Source organism: Mercenaria mercenaria, chromosome 14 (assembly GCF_021730395.1).
Source record: "Mercenaria mercenaria strain notata chromosome 14, MADL_Memer_1, whole genome shotgun sequence".
In the NCBI taxonomy this organism is placed as follows: domain Eukaryota; kingdom Metazoa; phylum Mollusca; class Bivalvia; order Venerida; family Veneridae; genus Mercenaria; species Mercenaria mercenaria.
Genome location: NC_069374.1, coordinates 9,658,425 through 9,677,299, shown reverse-complemented (window position 1 = coordinate 9,677,299; position 18,875 = coordinate 9,658,425). Strand labels below are relative to the sequence as shown.

The 18,875-nt window shown below is 34.8% G+C and overlaps 1 protein-coding gene across 2 annotated transcripts in view; it reads left to right on the top strand.

Moving 5' to 3' along the window:
• LOC123526343 (neprilysin-1-like) overlaps window positions 1–18,875 on the top strand; it is a 108,120-nt gene that overhangs the window by 21,168 nt on the left and 68,077 nt on the right. The window contains exons 2-3 of one of the 2 annotated variants that reach the window (XM_053522921.1): window positions 5,001–5,128; window positions 17,820–17,899. The gene's annotated coding sequence lies outside the window, so the exon portion shown is untranslated. Of the gene's footprint in view, window positions 1–5,000; window positions 5,129–15,140; window positions 15,277–17,819; window positions 17,900–18,875 lie in introns of those variants that run through there. The other variant, XM_053522922.1, reaches the window with a different exon arrangement.

The window sequence follows — 18,875 nt, the reverse complement described above, 5'->3', positions numbered from 1 at the left end:
ATCATACGTTTTTCTTGATTTTATTATTAACTACTTCAAAATATAATTCGAATACGGCCGATTGCGGATGAAAACCGATTCTGCGGATGGTCTGAAACGTCGTACAAAATATTGTGAAAAGATCGACAATATCTACGTTTGGTATTGTTTTCAAAAAAAAAATCTACATCTTGTTACATAAAACAGGCGCCAATAAAAATGAACAAAAGATAAAAAGATATCACATTTACGCCTAATACAAACTGTTAATCCGTAGTGATGACACCAGGTAATTATGCATTGCAATTTTCTTGTTAATTGGACATCTTTTGACATGCATCTGACACATTGACGCCTGTTGCAAACTGTTAATAAGTAACGATGGCCCCTGCCAATTATGCATTGCTATTTTCTTGTTAATTGGACATCTTTTGATACGTGATAAGCTAACATGACATGGTTTTATTCTGTATGTCTGGTTCATATTGCCCAAAATCAATGAAACTTATTTTGAAAAAAAAAAATACAATAATTTACGAATATTCGAATTTGATTTTCATATTCGAATATTCGACCGATTTTCGAATATTTGAATATTCGAACATTCGTTCCCATCCCTACTTTAAAACTCTTTATCAAACTTGACCTGTAGCATCATTGTCAAGTTATCTCATAAATTGTTCAAATGGGGACACTTGGCTCCTTTTAGCGGTCACTACAATAAAAATAAAAAACAACAACGTTATACAATTCTTTTCATGAACTGTTTAATGGATCTCTATCAAGTTTGGTCAGTAGCATTATAATTATTATTGAGAGGTTGTCTCTTAAATTTGTTCATATAAGGGCACTTGGCTTCTTAAAAGGGCCACTAGAGTTATTTATAGAAAAATCTTTAAATGACTTCTGGTGTTGAACCTCTGGATGGGTCTTCCTCACACTTGGTCAGTAGCATTATCCCAAATTTGTTCAAATAGGGGCACTTACACCCTTTAAGGTGCCTCTAGAGCTAAAAAAAGATAACCAGCTTCTCGTGAAGCACTTGGTGGATCTTTATCAAACTGTGTCTGTAACATCATTGTAACGGTTCTGCTTTGCCTCTTCTAGAGGCCAAAATCTAAGAATTGAAAAATCTTAAATCTTCTTATCATGTAGTTTGTTCTAATGGTTATGCATGATTTGGCTGTCACTGCAAAATATAGAAAAGAATCATGTAATTTGTTCTAATGGTTATGCATGATTTGGCTGTCACTGCAAAATATAGAAAAGAATCATGTAGTTTGTTCTAATGGTTATGCATGATTTGGCTGTCACTGCAAAATATAGAAAAGAATCATGTAATTTGTTCTAATGGTTATGCATGATTTGGCTGTCACTGCAAAATATAGAAAAGAATCATGTAGTTTGTTCTAATGGTTATGCATGATTTGGCTGTCACTGCAAAATATAGAAAAGAAATCTTAGAATAAATCTTGATGAACTGCTTATAAAGGATGTTCATAAAACTTGGTCAGAAGTAAGCTCAAAATGGTCAAGGTCCTCCTCAGGTGAGCAACTTTGGTCCATTTTGGCCACTTGTTTTATACAGAGTTATAGCCTGTATAATTATTTTCTCTAAGACAGTTATATTGAAATGACTTTTCTGTAAGCGATATACAGAAATTTTGTATTATGGTATATTTAAGAAATAATAAGTTCCCAATTTTGCTCTAAATGTATGTAGCCATTGAAGGTTATTTGCTGGTTGTCTTAGAATATGATATAGTAATACTGTATGATGTATGGTTCTGTTTTTCTTTAGGTCCACCTTGTCTCAAAAACTATCAAAGCTACAGCTTTGAAACTTCACACACTTGTTTATCATCATTAGATGACTATATAGGCCAAGAACCATAACTCTGATATGCATTTTGTTAGAATTATGGCCATTTTTGTACTTATAAAATTTGAGTTTCCTGGTTAAGATCTTTGTTTAGGGCCACTTCTTCCCACAGAATTCTTCACGTGAGGAAGCCATCCAGCTGGCTTACGGATGGTCCGTGGTTCTACCCAGGTGCCCGCTCCTGATGTGCAGACTGCGCAGATGTGCAGGCTGGTCTAGATCGATGCTGGTCGCAAAGCCACTATGTTGCTTTTCTCATGGCGCGGCTCATATGGTATATCGGTATAGAAAGAATTGATCTACATCTTACTCAGGGAAGCTGTGCCTCAATCTTGGACTATTAATATTCTATCAATTATTATGAATTTACCAGTTAATTGACGTGAGCTTATGCTTGATTTAATTGTTCAGTTCAGTGTCTGTAATAGAATTTCATAAAAATCAGATATGTCTGTGTTTAGGTCTGCTGTGCTCGATTACTTTGATTTTTGTGCCCCCACCACTCAGTGGAGGGGGCATATAGATTTGGTCTTGTCAATATGTGCGTGCATCTGTGCGCCCATCTGTGCATGCATCCATCCAAAAAAAGTTTGTGACATGAGTCTAAGCTCAAAAAGTGTTCTATATAAATAGGAGGTGCATCTTTCTCATAATATGACCTTGTACACCATCTATTTTTAGCTCACCTGAGCAATGCTCAGGTGAGTTTTTCTGATCGCTCGATGTCCGGCGTCTGTCGTCTGTCTGTCGTCTGTCGTCTGTCTGTCGTCTGTCTGTCAACATTTAGCTTGTGTATGCGATAGAGGCTGTATTTTTCAATTAATCTTCATGAATATTGGTCAGAATGATTGCCTTGATGAAATCTAGGCCGAGTTCGAAAATGGGTCATCTCGGGTCAAAAACTAGGTCACTAGGTCAAATCAAAGAAAAACATTGTGTATGCGATAGAGGCTGTATTTTTCAATTGATCTTCATGAATATTGATCAGAATGATTGCCTTGATAAAATCTAGGCCGAGTTTGAAAATGGGTCATCTAGGATCAAAAACTAGGTCACCAGGTCAAATCAAAGAAAAACCTTGTGTATGCGATGGAGGCTGTATTTTTCAATTATTCTTCATGAAAATTGGTCAGAATAATAACCTTGATGAAATTTAGGCCGAGTTTGAAAGTGGGTCATCTCAGATCAAAAACTAGGTCACTAGGTCAAATCAAGGAAAAACCTTGTGTATGCGATAGAGGCTGTATTTTTCAATTGATCTTCAAGAATATTGGTCAGAATGATAACCTTGATGAAATTTAGGCCGAGTTTGAAAATGGGTCATCTCAGGTCAAAAACTAGGTCACTAGGTCAAATCAAAGAAAAAACCTTGTGTATGCGATGGATGCTGTATTTTTTAGTTATTCTTCATGAATATTGGTCAGAATGAAAACCTTGATGAAATCTAGGCCGAATTCGAAAATGGGTCATCTCGGGTCAAAAACTAGGTCACTAGGTCAAATCAAAGAAAAACATTGTGTATGCGATAGAGGCGGTATTTTTCAATTGATCTTCATGAATTTGAGTCAGAATGATAACTTTGATAAAGTCTAGGCAGAATTCGAAAATGGGTCATCTGGGGTCAAAAACTAGGTCATTAGGTCAAATCAAGGAAAAACCTTGTGTATGCGATAGAGGCTGTATTTTTCAATTGATCTTCATGAATTTTAGTCAGAATGATAACCTTGATAAAATCTAGGCAGAGTTCGAAAATGGGTTATCTGGGATCAAAAACTAGGTCACTAGGTCAAATCGAAGAAAAACATTGTGTATGCAATAGAGGATGTTATTTTTCAATTGATCTTCATGAAATTTGGTCAGAGTGATTGCCTTGATGAAATCTAGGTCGAGTTTGAATATGGGTTATCTGAGGTCAAAAACTAGGTCACTAGATCAAATTAAAGAAAAATCTTGTGCATGCGATAGAGACTGTTTTTTTCAATTGATTTTTATAAAATTTGGTCAGGATGATTGCCTTAATGAAATCTAGGTTGAATTTGAATATGGGTCATCTGAGGTCAAAAACTAGGTCACTAGGTCAAATCAAAGAAAAAACTTGTGTATGTGATAGAGGCTGTATTTTTCAGTTGATCTTCATGAATTTTGGTCAGAATGATTGCCTTGATGAAATCTAGGTCGAGTTTGAACATGGGTCATCTAGGGTCGAAAACTAGGTCATATCTAACAAAATGCTTGTTTTATCGCAAGAGACCAATTTTTTGGTCCAATCTTAATGAAAATTGGTCAGAATATTTGTTTCCATGAAATCACTAGGTCAAACATGTTTTACACTGTTATGGTGTGTTTATTAGGTGAGCGACCTAGGGCCATCTTGGACCTCTTGTTTTGTCTGCCTCTGCCCTCAATTTCCAGAGTAATGGCCCCAGAAATAGTAAAAAATGCACATTTTCACCTTGTGACACGCCTAGCTCAAAAAGTATTTAATATAAATGGTTTATTGATGAAAACTTGCATGAGTCTTTATCATGATATAAACTTGCACACCTCTTATTTTTCGTCTGCCTCCATTCCCTATTTATAAAGTTATTGCCCCTGAAATAGTGAGAAATGTACATATTCGCCTAATGACATGTCTAGCTCAAAAAGTATTTGATGTAAATTCATGAAACCGTGCAGGAGTCTTTATCATGATGTGACCTTGCACACTTGGACTCTTCTTGAGATTTTGGGGCTAATTACAGAGTTATGGCCCTTGAAATAGCCAAAATAGTTGATTTTTTTAGGCTATACCCCCTTAAGACTGCAAACATTTGAATTATTGCCCCTTATTTGTGACAAATGCACTAGTTGTGGGGGGAAGGGGGACACTCTGTGTCCTACAGAAACATTCTAGTTTTTAAGATGTAAGCTTTTAAATGGTAAAAAGAACTGATATCTAATCATAAAGAGGTTTGCTAAACAAATCCCCCCCCCCCCCCCCCCCAAATTCTATATTTCATAACCTACAGTTGAATCCACTTGAATACTATTGAATTGAGTGAACATGTGAATGAGTTTGTCAAGAATCTGAACAGTCAAGCCTAATAAGTTTAAACTTGTTTGGCTAAAGTGAATGCTAAGATTTTCTGGTCTCTTTCAGAAATGCATCCTGGTTCCCATCTGGCCAATATGTAGGACAAGAAAAGCAGGGTCCATTCCATCTTCGTACATTCCATTGTGAGGGGTTATGCATTCCACTGTCAGTTGTGCCAAGGTTGAATACTTCTGGTAAGTATTTGAAATTTTCTTGTTAGTTTCAGTTTTATAATACAGTTGAACTTCGACCAGTATATAATCAAAACGCTCAAAGCGCTGATGGTGGCTGCTAATCAATGTTTACAATAATCTGAAATGAATTCTATAAGAACTTTATTTTTTTTTAAATCGCTTGTTTCAAATTAATCCTTTCTCACTGCCATCATGTATGCAAGATGAGTCTTAACGTAGTTTGATCCTTTTTGATATTTACAAACTAAACTAAATTATCGAAGATTTTACTATGAATAATTAAATAAACTTTCCGCTATTCAAACTTGGGCATTTTCATAAATACAACTGATTTAGTCCGATCAAGCTGTGTTTTCATGAGACTTTTGTGAAAGAAAACAACACAGACATGCACCACAAATGCACCTCAGAATGTCAGTTCTGCAGCCAGTGTATTTTAGAGGTGCATTAATTATCACTCCATCTGTTATACTCAAAAGTTCACTAGACATAACAGCAGGCTTCGCAAAAATGCTGGACATTAAGTCAGACAAACTTACAACTTTAGTCAGACCGAGAAAAAAGACAGAAATATGTAACTGGCGAAACGAAACCGTTTTACTTTTTATACATATATTTGTATCAAGATATATTGAGATGCACCGTGAGAAAACCAGCATAGTGCGTTAGCGAACAGCAAGGATCCTGACCAGAGTGGTGTACAAATCTGCAGTTTGGTCTGGGTTCATGCTGGTCACAAATGCACTATGTTGTTTTTCTCATGGTGCGACTCTAATGAATTTAGCTGAAGTGAGCAGAATCTGTCTTGAAACAATTCAATTTTTAAGCTGGTCAAATCTGTTATCCGACGACTTGCTACAGTCTGCCAGATTACCTTTTCAAAAAGGCGAGTATTAGTATCATCGCTGCGCACGCTTTCACGGGCTTACAAGTTGATGAAATCGTGATACAGTAGCACCACTTAGTCAAAGCGAGCTTGAAACACTTCTCAGCTTGGGCGACCTGTGGGTTTCCACGTTGATAATTCGTGTTTTGTCAGACGAAATTATACCGAATACATGTGTATCTATGCATACATATAGTATCTTACATCATACATTTGCTGAAGGAAGATTATACGTGAGGGAATATTATTTAGAAAACATACATGTCTTTGATTCTCACGGCAGGTCACATTGCAAACAATATCGAATGAATTTTAACTGAATGGTCTTTTATTTTTGTTCACTCTCGTATTGCTACGCATGTTTTAGTATATTTTGTTCTTGATATAATGATGAACTGTACATGTTCAAGTTATATCAATAAAGTACTGTTCTGTTCATAAATCATCTCACTAAATTTGCGCTAATTAGTGTTAATTGGCAGTTTCAACGCCTGAGGAAATCCATATCACTGCAGATTATCGATTTTCTATAAATAGCCAAATTAACATGCGGTCATATTTTTATGTGCTTGAAACGAAAACGAGACAATGCAGTCGAAAATTCAGTAACATTCTTAGATCACTAGGGTTGCATTAATATAATACCTTACAATTTGATAGCTATGACGAACATTTAAGTTTGTTCTGACATATTTGAAAAGTGTTACAAATTGCTGGAAAAGCTATCAGCAGTACAAACTGGTATTGTCTATGGACCGGAAATGTTTGGAAACTTTTCCGTTGAAATTCCGTTTCTATTTTTAGCCGCGGATTATTGCTAGCAGAAGACATTGTTCTTTATATGTGATTTTTCATTGTATATATTCTTAACATTGTCTTGTAACTGTACATATGTAAATATCATGGAGGCTCACAGGGAAGACTGGGCATGCCCAACTGTGTTGCTTCTTGAAATAAAGACATTATTATTATTATTATTATTTATCAAATAAAGCCTTAAATTTCGGAAGTTATACATGTGACACTGCGGTTAGGAAACATTTTTAGCTCGACTATTCGAAGAATAGTCTAGCTATTCTACTCACCCTGGCGTCGGCGTCGGCGTCACACCTTGGTTAAGTTTTTGCATGCAAGTACATACAGCCATCAATTAAAGGCATATAGCTTTGAAACTTATTTTTTCTTTTTCTAGATCAATTATCAACCTCACTGGGTCAAGACCCATAACTCTGACATGTATTTTAAGCAAATTATGCCCCCTTTTAGACTTAGAAAATTTTGGTTAAAGTTTTACATGCAAGTTACTATCTCTAAAACTAATGCAGATATTGATTTGAAACTTCACATGTGTCTTCGGGGTTATAAATCTAGTTGATAGCAGCAAGTCCTATAACTCTGACCTTCATTTTGGCCAAATTATGTCCCCTTTTGGACTTAGAAAATTCTGGTTAAAGTTTTGCGTGCAACCCGTGCGAAAATGGAACAGGAAATCCTGGGATTATACCAGGAAGTCCAAGGATTATCCTGGGATAATGTCCTGAAAATATCTCAGGAATTCTTGGGATAGTCCTGGGACTTTTCACGCCATTAAATGGGAATGGGACAATCCCAGGATTTTTCTATGAACAGGAAAAAAACAGGACATCTGAGAATTCCAATCCTGCTACCCTGAAAATCCCAGGAATGTCCTGAGATTTCCTGAAGACAGGACATAAAAGTATAATATTGTCCTTTTCTCAGGAAATCCCAGGAATTCTTGAAGTCAGGATATCCCAGGACAATTGTCCTGTCTTCAGGAAATCCCAGGAATTCCTAATGTCAGGAAATTACAGGACAATTGTCCTGCTTCAGGAAATCCCAGGAATTCCTGATGACAGGAAATCTCAGGACAATTGTCCTGTCTTCAGGAAACCCCAGAACATGTAATTGAATACCTTGTAAACATGATTTGAAATTCTCTTTGGGGGGAAATACATTTAACAAATTGACTGTTAAAGTTCAATAGTATTTACAGTAAGAAAATAAGGATTATCATTTCCTAATATTAAAAAATATTTTGTAGTTAGAAGGCATACATCATGTACATTGAAACAGTGCAACCTGTCATAGCAGAAATATTAATTTCTTGGTACATTTTAAATCAGCTCAAATATGTGCACTCGTGGCAAAAAAAACTAGGTGAAAATACTACTATTTTGTCTAGAATCATCAAATTATGAGCTTCATACTGAGCAAAAAGCTCTTATCATTCTATGATCTGTTCACTACAGTGAAACTGTCTTTGATCAAAAATGCATGTACAGATAACCTAAACTGTAGTAACGCATTTCACATTGTAATGCTCTTACTGATTTTAAAGAAAACTACTTTTCTAAATAACTTATTGTTTTGTAAAATCAATAAATGAAGGAGTACATTTAGTATTATTTCTAAAAGTCTATACAGAAATAATTTGCTAACTTACCACAAATTTATAGAATATATTCTTGTTACAGTGACAACACCACAATCAGAAGTACTTAATGATACAGTTTCTCCCAAAACATGGGTCTTCAACACCAGGATGTAATTAACTTACTTGACCATTACAAGATCATATTTCAAATTAATTGCCATCTTTCAATCTGTTTCTTTTAGAAAAAGTCCTGTCTTTTTCCTGTGAACAGGACAATTTTCTGTCAAAAGTCCTGTCTTTTAGTGTTAAAGTCCTGTCTCCAGGACTTTCTTGCAGCCTTGCTAAAAGAATCCCAGGATAATCCTGGGATTTCCTGAGAACAGGAAAATATTTCTGCACGGGAAGTACATACAGCTATTTCTAAAAGGCATATATATTTGAAACTTATTTTTTCTTTTTCTAGATCAATTACCAACCTCACTGGGTCAAGTCCCATAACTCTGACATGTTTTTTGAGCAAATTATGCCCCCTTTTAGACTTAGAAAATTTTGGTTAAAGTTTTACATGCAAGTTATTATCTCCAAAACTAATGCAGATATTGATTTGAAACTTCACATGTGTCTTCAGGGTTATAAAACTAGTTGATAGCAGCAAGTCCCATAACTCTGACCTTCATTTTGGCCAAATTATGTCCCCTTTTGGACTTAGCAAATTCTGGTTAAAGTTTTGCGTGCAAGTACATACAGCTATTACTAAAAGGCATATAGATTTAAAACTTATTTTTTCTTTTTCTAGATCAATTACCAACCTCACTGGGTCAAGTCCCATAACTCTGGCATGTATTTGGGCAAATTATGCCCCCTTTTGGACTTTGAAAATTCTGGTTAAAGTTTTACATGCAAGTTTCTATCTCCAAAACTAATGCAGATATTGAATTGAAACTTCACATGTGCCTTCGGGGTTATAAAACTAGTTGATAGCAGCAAGTCCCATAACTGGTATGCATTTTGGTCAAATTATTTCACCTTTTGAACTTAAAACTCTTTTGATATTTAACCTTTTTGGGTAATATTTTCCTGCTTCTGGGACAATATTTCGAATAGTCGAGCTTGGCTGTCTTACGGACAGCTCTTGTTTGAGCAAATTATGCCCCCTTTTAGACTCAGAAAATTTTGGTTAAAGTTTTACATGCAAGTTATTATCTCCAAAACTAATGCAGATATTGATTTGAAACTTCACGTGTCTTCGGGGTTATAAAACTAGTTGATAGGATCAGGTCCCATAACTCTGACCTTCATTTTGGCCAAATTATGCCCCCTTTTGGACTTAGCAAATTCTGGTTAAAGTTTTGCGTGCAAGTACATACAGGTATTACTAAAAGGCATATAGATTTGAAACTTATTTTTTCTTTTTCTAGATCAATTACTAACCTCACTGGATCAAGTCCCATAACTCTGGCATGTATTTTGGGCAAATTATGCCCCCTTTTGGACTTTGAAAATTCTGGTTAAAGTTTTACATGCAAGTTTCTATCGCCAAAACTAATGCAGATATTGAATTGAAACTTCTCATGTGCCTTCGGGGTTATAAAACTAGTTGATAGCAGCAAGTCCCATAACTGATATGCATTTTGGTCAAATTATTCCCACTTTTGAACTTAAAACTCTTTTGATATTTATCTTTTTTGGGTAATATTTTCCTGCTTCTGGGTCAATATTTCGAATAGTCGAGCTTGGCTGTCTTACGGACAGCTCTTGTTGAATTGTCAGTCTGGATTCCCAGGCTAGGTTTCTATATACATAAGCTACCTTTTCTACGTTATAAGCTATGTGACCTCTGGGGCAGTACTATGCAATAGCTAATCAATATCATCACTCCAGTTCAGGTGACATGAGGTCATCGTTTATTCACGTGACCATAAATTTGCACATTTGTATTCATACACGTGGTTGTTTTAATTAAAATGTTGACTTCAGTTTGTATTGATTTTAGTCGCCGAATTTACATTAAAAATGGTATTAAGGCATATAATGTAGCTTTGCAAATTATGCACGTTGTGTAGATAATTGTTTACCTAGAAAGCTTGGAACTATTTTTGGTTGTGTTGTTAGGATGGTTTTAAGAACTGACAAGATTTCTCAAAAGGAGTATATTCTTTTTGACACTGGTGGCAGCAGCCACCAAAAACGATCTTTGGGAGAACCAAATGTAGTAATGTCAAACTCTTATATAAAGACAATCCTTGGGAAAAATGTCAAACTCTTATGTTAAGATAATCCTTGGGAGAACCAAAAAGTGGTAATGTCAAGACAATCCTTTGAAGAAATGTCAAACTCTTATATAAAGATAATCCTTGGGAGAACCAAAAAGTGGTAATGTCAAACACTTGTATAAAGATTATCCATGTGAGAACCAAAAAGTGGTAATTTCAAACACTTATTTAAAGATAATTCTTGTGAGGACCAAAAAGTGGTAATGTCAGACACTTAGTTAAAGATAATCCTTGGGAGAACCAAAAAGTGGTAATGTTAAACACTTGTATAAAGATTATCCATGTGAGAACCAAAAAGTGGTTATTTCAAACACTTATTTAAAGATAATCCTTGGGAGAACCAAAAAGTGATAATGTCAAACTCTTAGATAAAGATAATCCTTGTGAGGACCAAAAAGTGGTAATGTCAAACTCTTACATAAAGATAATCCTTGGGAGAACAAAAAAGTGGTAATGTCAAACTCTAATATAAAGACAATGCTTTTGAGAACCAAAAAGTGGTAAATGTCAAACACTTATATAAAGATAATCCTTGTGAGGACCAAAAAGTGGTAATGTCAAACTCTTTCATAAAGATAATCCTTGGGAGAACAAAAAAGTGGTAATGTCAAACTCTTAGATAAAGATAATCCTTGTGAGGACCAAAAAGTGGTAATGTCAAACTCTTAGATAAAGATAATCCTTGGGAGAACAAAAAAGTGATAATGTCAAACTCTAATATAAAGACAATGCTGTGGAGAACAAAAAAGTGGTAATGTTAAACTCTAATATAAAGACAATGCTGTGGAGAACAAAAAAGTGGTAAATATAAAGACAATGCTGTGGAGAACAAAAAAGTGGTAATGTTAAACTCTATATAAAGACAATGCTGTGGAGAACAAAAAAGTGTAATGTACTCTAATTAAAACAATGTGAGAACCAAAATGGTATGAACTCTAATATAAAGACAATGCTGTGAACAAAATGGTAATGGAACCTAAATAAAGACATGCGTGGAGAACAAAAGTAATGTTGATAAACTGCTAACAAATAATGAACAAGTAAAGCTGTGGAGAACCAAAAGTGGAATGTGAACTCTAATGTAAAGACATGCTGTGAGAACCAAAGTGTAATGTAACCTAATAAAGACAATGCTGTGGAGAACCAAAAAGGTAATGTGTAAAATGCTCAATGTATTACTCTAATATAAAGACAATGCTGTGGAGAACCAAAAAGTGGTAATGTGAACTCTAATATAAAGACAATGCTGTGGAGAACCAAAAAGTGGTAATGTTGAACTCTAATATAAAGACAATGCTGTGGAGAACCAAAAAGTGGTAATGTTGAACTCCTATAATGACAATGCTTGGGAGAACCAAAAAACTGGTAATGTCAAATTCTTAAATAAAGATAATCCTTGGAAGAGCCAAAAAGAAGTGATACTTTTAAGCTCTTACATAAAGATTTTCCTTAGGAGGTCAAAAACTTATACAGATTGACCAATTTAGTTCAGACAGCACCAAAAGGGAATAAAATTTTTAAAGATTCAGTCCACTCCTTAATCATATTTATTACCAATGTGACAGAGACGGAGTGTGAAAACATTATATCCAGTCATATTTGTCATAAGGACAGTACCTTTGGGAAATCTTATGTTTAAAACATACAGCTTCATGTCCAACCTCTGATACATAGACACATATACAAACTTACTAAATTTTCGCATTTCTTTCATTCTCCTTCCACTGGGAAATTTTGTCTTCTGCTGATTTTTTTTTTGTCATTCCGAATCAAGAAATATTTTATCAGTTTTAAGACCTGCAGGCTAATTTCCCTAATACATTCACGCTAAAGGAGCATTTTATGGGATTTTTCTTCTGTTTTTTTTTGTGCCTCCCTCTCCCTCCACTCCCCCCCCCCCCAAAAAATAAAAAAGATAAAAAATAGGGTGCCAGGTGCAGTTATATTATGCCCTTATCTGTGTACTCTGCCTGTCAAACATCATAGGATTGTGTTTAACTGGCATGACATTGTGAGTTTTGCAATTGATGTTTTGATTTACAATTTCAGTCAGCCAGACTAGAGTTATGGCCTTTGACTACTGGACCGAAAAGTTTGTGTCACATGTGTCTCAAGGTGTCTTAAAGTGGATTAGACCTATAGTCATAAAACATGATTGGATTGTTATTCGTACTAAAACTTGTGCTGTTGCAAGCTAAATCAGAGTTATGGCCCTTGACATAGTCAAAAGTATGCTTGAAGTTTGCATCATGTGTCTCAAAAAGTATTTGCAGGGGTTTCATTTGGCACTTAATTCTCTCATTATGTCTCCTAACCATTATAATCAAAATTCACACGTGTTGTCATGACTGTAAGAAGACGCTGTTGTGACTAAATGGGATTCAAACTGTTGGTTACAAGACTGAGATACAGAAACATAATACTAAGATTTATAGGAACATTCTTCGGAAGCAAAGAACACAGCTAGGCTACCGACCCTTACACCTACTAGCTTTGGCATAAGGCAAGTTCTTTTATATTGAACCAAAATTACAAAGGACCTGAAAACAGAGGCAGTGAAACTTGATTCTGATATATTTGTCTGTTTTTGCCAAGAGCGATTTTCTGCTTGTCCATACAACAGTTATATAGTAAAATATGGTGAAATTCTACTTGTCATAATTATGGGCTGTGGGACAAGCTGGACAAGTCAGACAATTGATTTGGCCACCCCTGGAAAATATAACATTTTATTCAAGTTTGGGTAGACTTTTTGAAAGGACTGTAATGACTCATACACATTGCAAGCTTAATATTGTACATAGTCAGCCATGTATAGTCCGTTTTATTCGACCTGGCTGGGCGGAGTTAAACTCTCATGCAAATAATGGAAATTTCAAAAAACAAGCAAAATAGGTTGAGCAATATAACTGTTTAATTCCGTAATCTTCGGTAACCAACGACTAAAACTCAATGCTACATTGGTTACATGTACTACATACCCTGCACAATAATGTAGTGGACCGTCGCGAAACCATGCCCCGCCAGGTCAAATAAAATGCACTATAGCAATAAAAAAATAGGTATAAGAAGTGGATGTGACAATAGATAAATAACTAAATTGTAAAAAATATGTTATGGATTGAAGTAAGAAATATAATTATGCAGAAGAAAATGATGGAAATACAAATGATAAAGTAAATGGGAAAACTGTAAATCTAAATGAGAAAGTAAATAGGACACATGCAGACTGTTAATGCAGGGGGAAATTTGATTTATGTCTGTTTCTAGACAGAAGCTCCATTGTTTACAATCAAATAAACTCCAGTAAATTAGCAGAGTGTGCTGTTGCTGAAAGATTTGGAACTTAAATAAACAGAATGGAAATTGAGGATTGTAGAGGATGTAATCAAATAGTCAACATTGTCAATATTATTTGATTGATTAAAATGGTGAAAGAGCTAATTTTAGTAAAAGTATTTTCAAAGCAATTGAATTTGAAGTTTGTGACTGTCTATGCAAAGATTCACTTACTTCCTAAATTACTGGATGCATTCTCCATTGTTCTCCAGTCAAGAGTACAGGATGGTGTAACAGCTAGGCTCTTTTCTGAGCCCAGTTTGGTGAAGTTTTTCACCCTTTTTGGTTTCATACCTGTGATGATATTCCCTCCTGACCAAAGTCAGATTTGAAATATATGATGAAGTTGTGGCTGGACACCTGTTGAATTGAAGATATATAATTATGAGGATGTTCCCGCCTGATCCAATTTGGATTTAAATACGCACCACAAAATAACCAAATTCCTCCAATCTCCCTCTTAGATTACCCCCTTGTACCTTGAACTCTCCCAACCCAACATATCCACCTTGCATGTTCCTTGCCCCCCCCCCCCCCCCCCACGCCCTCGGAAGAAAAAACAGAACCATTTCTTGATATTATGTCATGTTTCACTATTCTCCACCCCTTCAACTTTAACAATTTTTTTTCAAAATAATCTCAGATATTTTCCTTATGTGACTCTCTGCCTAACTGTTGGAGCAAGCTGTGTATCTCAGGTGATCAGTCTAGGGCCATTATGACCCTCTTGTTAATTTTAAAATGCTGTATATGTCAATGCTGCTTAATTACCTTTATAAGCACATTCCCTTAACCCCCCTACCCACGCCCACCCCCATCCCACCTTCCAATATAAATCAAACAAAAGCTCTACTTTACAATGATTTGCTCACTGCTTACCCATGAGCCCAAACCCAACTAAACATAATATAATCTCAAGTTGTATATGATTATGACACTTTTGTAAATGAACACCTTTGAAATGAAGTATTTTATGTCTTCTTAATTGACTGTGAATGGCAGTTAAACTTCTTTGAAGGCTGCCTTAGATCTTTGAGCTGTCATCTGTAAAATGGGTCCCCCCCACTGCTATCATATTTAGATTGATCACAGTTAAGACTTTTTGATAGATCTGTATTTGTACACATTAAAGTAGGGGATTTTACTATAAAACAAATATGAAAGTGTCATGGTATTGTAGTTATCATTTATGTATGAGATATATATGTCATTTAAAATGTTTGGATAGCATGGCTGAACTTTAAACACTACCAAGGTATGTCGTAAACTAATGAAATTCTCTCAAAATGTAATGCATATCTTGGTTAAGTCTTGTATTCAGACCCTATGCTTACGAACTTGTATTTAAAGATATACTGTATTGAAAAAAATAATTAATATTGTAAAGATTACAGGTTTTGGTGCACAGTTGGCTTATTACTATTGGAACTGATGACGACTATAAACTAGCAGGTGTTTCAAGCAGTTTGCAAAATTGTGTAGATTTTTAATACAAAAAGCTGTGAAACATGTTGCTTTTTAAATTAAGATAAGATTTATTTGAAATAAATAAATGATTTGTGATGTCAGGCACAGTAGGAGAACATACATTAGAGAGAGATATTCAGATATGGCAAAATATTTCACATAGCTTGGCTGCAGATTTTATCTACATTATTTTATTGTTGTTTTTTTTTCTTGTCACATTTTCATTAACATCATACAGTATAAATATTAACAATGTTATAATTTGACTAGACCCAGAATTACATAATCGTGGCCATTTTACATGAAACTTACATTATAAGTGTATGGAGAGCTATCCTACTCACCCCAGCTTCTGCTTTGGTATCCACATCCACATACACATCCACACTAAAAGTTTTGATTCACTTTTACTTTATCTATGTCTTAAGTTTGCATAACATGTATCAATGCTTTTCTGGAGTTTCAAGATGGAAATTATTATACAATAATATAATTGCTTTACCCAAGATTATTAATTTAGGACACCTAAACCTTTTAAAGTGGATTTGCTGATATACCTAAATTGATTTTTAATATCTTTATCCAGTCAATACAATCTCCTACTTCAGAACACAATTATCTAATGTGTACATAATGTCATCGTTGAACCAATATAATTTCTTGATGAAACATAATATTTTCAAAATTCCAATTTTGTTCAAACTCTCACTTGAATTTCTTGCAACCATTGAAGGCTTGGGCTTCTTCCCAGTTTCAGGATAATTTAAGGCCCTATTAAAAGATGCAGGTGTGTATTTTTATGTCAGTTTGCACATGCATATCTTTCTGTATCGAATCTAATAGCCATGAAATATTTAGCATAGTGTTTTTATGTAATTTGAAAGATTTATCGTAATTAGATGATGTATTTTATTGATAGTGATTTAGAAAGTAATTATTTGATTTTGATGTTTTTAATAAGCTCTGTGTTAAACTCAAAGCAACCGCCTTGGTATTCTAGTGATAGAGTGCCCGCAAATCCATCGTAATTTTATGTCTAAATGACACAAATACGGGATTTGATCTGCACCAGAGTATGCGAAATTATCACCCCATGTGCCAAAATTTGGTCAAAAATAGAAAAATTCCAAAAATAAGTCACTGTTTTGTGCCCAAATGTCGTTATACGTGATTAGGAATAGAATTATGAAATTCCGCTCTGTCTGCTGGTACTTTGAGAAAAATACTTGATTTGCCACTTATAGGCTATATACCAATAAAAGAAATTGTTCTTTGTTTCATATAAAATTCAGCTACATCAGAACAATTTTGTTACAGTTTCTAGATTTTCACTTCGTCATAGACCTGTTTTCTACAAGATATCCATACATTTGCTTCAAGAAAACGAAAAGAAAAAGGGATTATAGGTGTTGAATAGTATGCAGTGGAATGGATATAAATAAAAAACTACTAAAAGAAAATAGTTGAAAAGTGACATTAGCTGACTTGCAGATGTTCAGTGGTTCTACCCAGTAGTGCTTCCGTCACTGAAATATAGCCAGATTAGGGATCATAGGTCTTTCTCCTCTGATAAAGCCTGAATTCAAAGTCACAAAATACTGAGCTTTATTGAGCTTAACCAAGCTTTTACTTAGTTCTTAACAACCTTATAAATTATATTCTTGTTCTGTACATACATTGTTCTGCTAAGGGTAGAATTGCTTTGTTCTGCTTAGGGTAGAATTGCTTTGTCCTGTTAAGGGTAGAATTGCTTTGTTCTGCTAAGGGTAGAATTGCTTTGTCCTGTTAAGGGTAGAATTGCTTTGTTCTGCTAAGGGTAGATATCCTTTGTTCTGTTAAGGGTAGAATTGCTTTGTTCTGCTAAGGATATAATTGCTTTGTTCTGCTAAGGGTAGAATTGCTTTGTTCTGCTAAGGGTAGAATTGCTTTGTTCTGCTAAGGGTAGAGTTACTTTGTTCTGTTAAGGGTAGAGTTACTTTGTTCTGGTAAGGGTAGAATTGCTTTGTTCTGCTAAGGGTAGAATTGCTTTGTTCTGCTAAGGGTAGAATTGCTTTGTTCTGCTAAGGGTAGAATTGCTATGTTCTGCTAAGGATAGAGTTACTTTGTTCTGTTAAGGGTAGAATTGCTTTGTTCTGTTAAGGGTAGAATTGCTTTGTTCTGCTAAGGGTAGAATTGCTTTGTTCTGCTAAGGGTAGAATTGCTTTGTTCTGCGCTTTGTTCTGCTAAGGGTAGAATTACTTTGTTCTGCTAAGGGTAGAGTTGCTTTGTTCTGTTAAGAGTAGAACTTCATTATTTTATTATTTATCTTTTTGATAATTTTAATATTTTCAGATCAGGTGTCTGCATTTATGATGGAAAACTTGCAGTTCTGCGGTGCAGTATCAAGCTGTTGTGAATGCATGCTATTAAAGGTAAAGAAAAAATGTTATTTATAAATCTGTTATTCATTTTCTTCCATTAAGTAGTAGTCTAAGTTAACAATAAAATCTATAAGAAGCATAGAATGCAATCAAGTAAAAGAATAGCAGACTCGGTTTGATTGAGGTAATGGAAAGTGCAACACCTATCAGAACTACTTCAGCAGAACTCTGTTACATAGATATTGAATGGATGCCTTGATCCCAAAGGACCAGAAAATATAACAACGCTGAATCCTAGTTACCCCTTTTATGACTGCCACGTGCTACTTAAAGATTGCTGTGTTCTTTGGAAGAATAGAATGCAACCAAGCAAAATAACAGCAGGTTTGGTTTGATCTGAAGTCTGGTCAAGTCCACTTGTTAAAATTGTTTATTCATTCTACTTTTAAAATCATTTGACATAAACATGTAGTGTATTCAAAAAGGAATTCTTGTTATATGCCTGCTAATTGATCAGTCTGTCACAAAAAGTAACTTGCACAAATTATCTTTCTCATGAAACTTGGTGTATAGGTAGGGGTAGAATATACTATGGAGAATATACAAAGCCTTTTATGTTGTTGCTTTATCGAAAATAAGGTTGCTGTGGTAACAGCTAGTAAAAAATACAACAAATGGTGTATAATGTGATAATTTTAAAAGTAAAACTAATAGTTAAGTACTAGATGAGCTTTTTATTGAAAGGAGGTATTTCAGTGATCAGATATTAAAGCTACTGGCCCATAGGGTGAAAGTTTTCAACGTTTATTTCTGCCAAGTTTAGCATAGAATGTATATATTACACTGGAAAGTAAAGTTAAGTTGGTGAAAATAAAATTTAAGTTAGATATTGGTAAAACTGGAAGAAGAATGTAAATTTTATGCATTATTTCCAAAGTGTTCCTTCTGCACAATAGTGTTAGTTATAAGAATATCTTGTAAAAATCGTATGTCAGTAAGTTTGTACCACAAGTCACTTTCAGAGTAC